The sequence below is a fragment of the Lethenteron reissneri genome, chromosome 36 (genome assembly GCF_015708825.2).
Source record: "Lethenteron reissneri isolate LAM-NWPU_2019-01 chromosome 36, ASM1570882v1, whole genome shotgun sequence".
Taxonomy (NCBI): Eukaryota; Metazoa; Chordata; class Hyperoartia; order Petromyzontiformes; family Petromyzontidae; genus Lethenteron; species Lethenteron reissneri.
In genome coordinates this window covers 8162713-8169797 of record NC_083814.1, presented here as the reverse complement: position 1 = coordinate 8169797, position 7085 = coordinate 8162713, and the positions used below count along the sequence as shown (strand labels likewise).

The following is a 7085-nucleotide window of genomic DNA, read 5'->3' as shown; positions in this document are numbered from 1 at the left end:
CAGAGTGAGAAGTGCCCACCCCACCCCCCCCCATCATGCCCCAACCCCCACCCCCCCAAAGGCACCGCAAAGTCACCACATAACGCAGATTCCATTTAATTGCTTCCACAGGCAGACGTTTCTGTAGCGGGGTTAGGTACCGCGTGCTAAGGCACCCACTTCGTTTTTTCTCCATCCAACTGTGCGGACCGTGCTTTTTCTGTAATTCAACTCCATTCCGTATATCGGAATATTAAAAGGTCTCGGCCGTGGCGTGATGGTGAACGCACGGGACTTGTACAACCCCAGAAGTCGGCGTTCTGAGCTACCGGTGCGGCAGTTGAAACAACGGTGCAAGTTTCTTAAATCCTCCCCATCCACCACCTCTGCCTCTGTCCACACAGCAGTTACGAGTGGGTTGCACCGCAATCGATGTATGCGTGTACTTCTTTCTCAGGAGAAAAGCCTCTCGAGAGCTCTCTAATGGATGCCTTGCATCCAATAGTGCAACAAGCAAAAGTCAAAAAGTACCCTGCCCTATTATAATAGTAAACAACCCCTGCTGGCGATCGAGTGCAAGCCGGCTGGATTAAAACTAATCCGTCATGGACAGGATTTGAACCTGTGCGGGGAGACCCCATTGGATTTCGAGTCCAACGCCTTAACCACTCGGCCACCATGACTCAGGCCACTTATTGACCTATTGTTAGTGCCCAAGACACTGTTATCGGCTATTCAAACACGCACACACACCCGCGGCGTGCAAGCATGTAGCTTCATGCCCTTTGTGTTCCCTGCCTTGGCGCAGCCTCATATAGTTGCAGCTGACCGAAATAAGTGCCAATATTTTTCTAAAATAATAACGATGTATGTTAACTTGAACCATGACCCTGGATCGTGACAAGTGAATGCTTTTCTTGGGGTTGAGTGAATTATTATAAAAGCTCAGTGTTTATTGTGACCCATTATCTTTTAGCAGTTTGGCTCAGAGTAACCTTACTGTTCAGTTGCAGGGATGCCGGGAGCTGGTATTTAATGTATGTTTTGGATGCATACAGACCTATGGGGCTGCCCATAAATGACGTCACGCCACTTTGGACGATTTTGGACCCCCCCCCCCCTTCGTCACACGGCGTCACAAAAAGTCAGACCCCCCCTAAAATATGACGTCACAAAGCTCTGCCCCACCCCCCCCCAAAAGATATAAAACATGCTTCAAATCGCTTTAAACTATTGTCATTGTAGTGCGTATTTAATGTGGCGCTGCACTCTGATGTTGTAGGAGAAAACATTTGTTAAAATGTCTATTTAATTAAGTAGAACGTGTTGTCTATATTTATTTAAAGTTGCGCATTTTGATGTGACGTCACATTTCTCAAACCCCCCCTCCCTCCTCGTCACATCGTCACAAATGTCTGACCCCCCCCTCCCCTAGGTGCGTGACGTCATTTATGGACGGCCCCTATGATTAAGTAACCCAGACCGGGCCTGACCAGACGCTAAGCAGGCTTGTGAATAACAGGTGTTATCAGCTGTGGAGCCACGCGCCTGGCAGTGAAGCAACACGCACGGCTGCACTACTACTGTGCTGCCTCGTCTATGCCACTCAACAACACCCACTGACCGGCGTGGTGAAGTATGGTCAAAGCCCCCCCTGCGAATCCACGCGACGCGGGGCAGGGGGCACTATCATCCAGCAGTGGATTGTCCAACAGCTGTGCACGTAAAATTTCCATTTAAAGCTTTCGTGACTGCAGGGATTCATCTTCTTGGTTCTGTCGGTAAAGTCACGTAGAAGGGAAATACTAAAATAATAGAAATAAAACCTAATAAAATACAATTCTCACGACGTTTCGGCCACAACGCTACTTGCGTTGTGGCCGAAACGTCGTGAGAATTGTCCAACAAACGTCGTAAAAAAATTATTTTATTATATTTTATTATTATTTTATTATTTTTATTATTATTTTCCTTCTACGTGACTTTACCGAAAGAACCAAGAAGAAGCTGTACACGTACTATATACACACACACGCACGTGAAGAAATACTTATAATCCATCATAAACATACCGCACGAGTGAGCAAGTAACATTGGCAAGCTTTTTTTCACCCTCACAGTAATGACATTCGCATGTTTAAAAAAGAGAAAAGCGCGAGCATTTCAGAATGATAAGCAAGATCAACTCTCTCGACCCACAAGCACGAATAGGCTAAAGTGCGCAAAAAAAAACACAATCGCCTCTCACGCATTTTATTCTGTGCGCAGCAGAAACACTGCCAAAACGCGCGTGTGTTTTTTGTTTATTTCTTTATTTACACCCATCCGAGCTCAAACAACACAACACGCGTGTGTGACGGCTGTGTGACGGACTGGCATCGTAACAAAAAGACAAAGATCACAGACACCCCCTAAAACCCTTTGAAGGCCGGAACGGTACTCGAGGGGGTGGGTGGCCAGCACCACGCCCGACCGCCTTTGTCTCCCCAGTGGCGATGTTTACACATTGCACCGGGTACTCATTTGAGGCTGAGTCGACCGAGGGGAAGCCCCAGGACCGGTTCAATTAATCGTCACCGGTGCTGGCTGTGAGCGGGAATCGGAACTCGGGTCGCCGGGTTCAGTAAGCGCAGCGCGCCAACCGCTACACCACCGCTCCACTGCCACAAAGACAAAGATCCCCGTATAGACTGAACAGACTGTAGGGGCAAGTGCTGTTAGCGAGTAGCGCCTATGATGGCCGGAACGGTACACGAGGGGGTGGGTGGCCAGCACCACGCCCGGCCGCCTTTGTCTCCCCAGTGGCGATGTTCACACATCCAGGTACTCATTCGAGGCTCCACAACCACACACACACAACTCAAGCAACAACAACAAATGACTAAAACAAAGGGAAGGAAAACAAAGGAGACGCGTGAATTGTGACGGGGGCTTTTGTTGTTGTTGTTCGACACTGCGCTGTGTTGTTAAGCCCCCCCTCCTCCCAGCCCCCCGTTAGGTGCGTGGCTCTCGGCTTGACGCTCTCCACCCCAGCGGGGCTGAAAGTTGGGAAGTGCTGAACAAACACGTTCGACATCTGCGCAGGTTTTGCTAACCCCGTGACCAAGTGGGGGCGGGGGGGTAGAGGCACAACAGCAACAACAACAAAAGACAAAGATCCCCCGTATAGCCTGAACAGACTGTTGGGGCAAGCGCTGTTAGCGAGTAGCACCTATGAAGGCCGGAACTGCACACGAGGGGGTGGGTGGACAGCACCACGCCCGGCCGCCTTTGTCTCCCCGGTGGCGATGTGCTCATTTGAGGCTGAGTCGACCTAAGGCAGGCACCAGGACCGGTTCAGATAATCGTCGCCGTTGTTGGCCGTGAGCGGGAATCGAACTCGGGTCGCCGGGTTCGTAGCGCAACGCGCTAACCACTACAAAAATACAAAAAAGATCCCCCCTATAGCCTTAACAGACTGTAGGGGCAAGTGCTGTTAGCGAGCACCTATGAAGGCGAGAACGGTACACGAGGGGGTGGGTGGCCAGCACCACGCCCGACCGCCTTTGTCTCCGCAGTGGCGATGTTTACACACCGCACCAGGTACTCATTTGAGGCTGAGTCGATCTAGGGGAGGCCCAGGACCGGTTCAGATAATCGTCACCGGTGCTGGCCGTGAGCGGGAATCTAACCCGGGTCGCCGGGTTTATAGCGCAGCGCACTAACCACTACACTACCGCTCCCCACTACAGCACACACACACGCACACACGCGCAGATGAAACACGTACGCACACCTGGGGCAACACGATGGAGGCTGCCACTGCCTAGAGGCAGGCAAGAGGCCGATACGAGGGCTTGTAGGGGTGCTGTACGGGGGGGGGGGGGGGTAAGGAGTTATGGATTTACTATTTTAATTTTTTGTATTTTAGCAGGTAAGGCCCACTGAGGCAATAAGCTCTTTTTTTAGAAGCCACCCGGCTTTCGCAAATGATAGCTCAACGAAGTGACTATAAATGCAGAGGGGAAAATCGACACGACCACGGGGAGAGAGACTTGCAAACTCCAAATACAACAGGCATCATCAGGGTCAGGATCGAACCCACAACCTACTGCACACCAGGCGAGGGAGTTAACATCGCACTGGCTGTAGGGTCAAGTGAAAGTAGAGTGCTGAGGGAAACTTGGTATTCATAACAGAAACTCTTACATAACAGACGTACAATAAAATAAATACTACAGTTCATGTACATGTATTGCCCAGAGCCCGATTCCCAATTTGGCATTGGATTTTTTTTTACCCTATAATTATAGGCGAAATTTTTTTTTTGCTTAGAGAAAGTTGTTCTTTAAAAAAGTGAACTGTGAGGACAAAATGGGCCCTTGTACATCTAAAGCCACATTGTATTTGTCCGTGTGTTTATAACGGACATGTTTATAGAGTGCGGTATTCTTGGCTGACTATGCTGAGATATGGAACCCGTGTTTAGTAACTATCACGACACAACCACATGCAAACACAATACTGTACAATAAAATTCTGCCTATCGCATGATGAGGATGGTTGTAATTACCGGCGACACGTCGTACTCGAATTACAAACTTGTTGGCATGTTATACTGGCAGGAACCACCTGGTTCCACCAGCCCACAGGGGATTATTGTGTCCGTCCGTCGTGCATCCAAAAATGGGAGGGGTGGGGCTGGGTGGAGAGGGGAGGGTGGGGAGGGGCTGGGTGGGGAAGGTGGGGCTGGGTGGAGAGGGGAGGGTGGGGAGGGGTTGGGTGGGGAGGGTGGGGAGGGGATGGGTGGGGAGGGGAGGGTGGGGAGGGGCTGGGTGGGGAGGGTGGGGCTGGGTGGGGTGGTGGGAGGGGTGGGGCTGGGTGGGGAAGGGCTGGTCACCCCGTGGTGCCCTTATAAAACTCAACGTTTAACCTACTCACGCCGGCTTGTGCCCGCCCTCACAGTCGGGCATATTTGCGGAATACACCACGCCGCCGTTGACCCTGCAGGCCATTGACCGAGCAACCCAACGTTCCTACCAGCTCCCTCCGCAAGAATGTCTTTTTTTACGTGACAAACCTTGCTTATTGGCTGTGTCTGGTGGTGGCGGGTTTAGCGAGACTATTTTCACAAAAAAAAAAGAAAACCCCTCTATTATGGACTGCACCATACATTAAATGTATGTATTGAAACGAAACATGTCTCATGAAATTTATATAAATGTACCAATCATACATTTAAAAATGTTACTCTCGGTATACTCGTACAATGTCGTGTTCGCATTAAAGTGTAATTGTTCTAAGTGCCAGGGCCACGTTTCATGCGAGGGGCAAGCTCCAATGCCAAACCACATTGGCTGTGAGAGCCCCCTGGAACTCCCCATAGACGAACTGCGGAAGGTCACTTGCCAACAGACACATTAGAAACCTGAGCCGTTTTGGCCCAAAAAAATGGCTTATCGTTAACCACCCAGGGTGGCAAATGCTAACAATGAGTTTCTTCAAAGAATTGTATCTCTAGATCACGGTCATGTACGATCGCAGAGTCAACGTGGTAGCTCTTTATGAGAAAATAAGTCGCTAAATAAGGCTATCGTTGTGTTCTTGATAACGAATAACATTTTGGATTTTTTCTCTTTTTCAAGATTTCTGTTCATATCGAACAATACCCATGGTGGATACTGGTAGCATTTGTCACCCCAGTTGGTACCGACTCAGATGGCACCTACCAATCCCCTTGTCTCACGGGCTCGACGTTGCACCTTAGACTTCGTCCAACAAGCGGTCCGACGATCATTGATTCCAATGCATCGTATCCATTGTAGCTCTAAGTGGAAAGCTGGAATAGCAGTTGAATAACCTTGGCAACTATCTCAGAGCAACAACTACAAATTGACACCCAGGTGGTCAAGCCAGATAACTGCGTCAGGAGTGGCGGAGTGTATCGCTGTGATGTCTCCTTCGTATGTGAGGATCTGGCATTGTGCGGTTGAGCTGAAGCTTTTAATCATAAACCGGGTGACCTTCTGTGTGAACCGCAATGGCTCCAAACCAACTTGCACGTTATAATCACGAAGTCATCATTAAAGGGGCATTCCCCTACCCACACAAAATCCATGCCTGTGTGACTTGCAGGCCAAGCTACTGCCCTCATCTTTCAACGTTTCAATATTTTACTTGTCACTAAGAGTGGAGTGGCAACTTAGTGGTTATCACACTGCTTTATTAGTCCGGCCGCCTGAGTTCGATTCCTGGCCATGGTTAACATCAGTGGCAAGTGATAGCTGAACCGGTGTTGGCCCCTTCAAAAGTTCGGTAAAGTACGGTCAGACAACGCCTATGACCAAGATGCCTGTGACCAAGATGGACATCTGTGAAAAAGAGCTTCATGGCTCATCGTATTTATCCAGTAAAAGTAAGTATTCTGATTCTGGGGTGGGGAGGCCGAAATCCAACGTGGTTTGGAAAAGGTCTGTAGGGGGACTTTTGTCACGAACGCTTGTTGTCACGGAAACAGTGGTGGGACAGCCACCGCACCTTCACCGGCATTTCGAACACCACATTGAAAATCCCATTATTAGTTGCGTCGTCACGATCACAAATTGACGGCGGGGGGCCAGATGTCCTCTCCACTGACGAATGAACCCTCGTGCTGAACTCCCCGGCCCAATAAAACTTGCAGCAAAAATCGGACGTTGAAGGATATTCAATTATGCAATGGCCTCCACACTTCAGCAATCATACAGCCTCGGCTAACAACCTCGACCAATAAGAGCGCAGTGTGTGGTGTATCGTTTCTACTTTAATGATCCATACGCAACGCAAGTGTCTGAATGGGGAATAGTGTACACAGATAAAATCGTGTTGAATACATTAAAGGCATCATTGACGTAGCTTTCATACCGACATGAATACCTTATCCTACTGTGTTCGATACAAGCGAATTGCTTTACTTTACTGCCGTTCTCTGAGTATTAACATCTGACTTTGTCAGTCACATTCCAGCCAATGTCTGTTTTATTTGAAAGTCGACTTTTGCGTTTAACTGTTCACGTTTTCGCCGGTATTTGTGGACTCGTGGCATTTGATTTCGTTTCAATCAGACGGACAGAGGACGGGCAAAATGC

At 49.2% G+C, this 7085-nt stretch overlaps 1 non-coding gene across 1 annotated transcript; it reads right to left on the bottom strand.

Moving 5' to 3' along the window:
* Positions 1-580: 580 nt before the first annotated feature.
* On the bottom strand, positions 581-662 carry TRNAS-CGA (transfer RNA serine (anticodon CGA)). The gene has a single exon. It is a non-coding gene; the product is annotated as a tRNA-Ser (tRNA).
* Between the last annotated feature and the right edge of the window lie 6423 nt (positions 663-7085).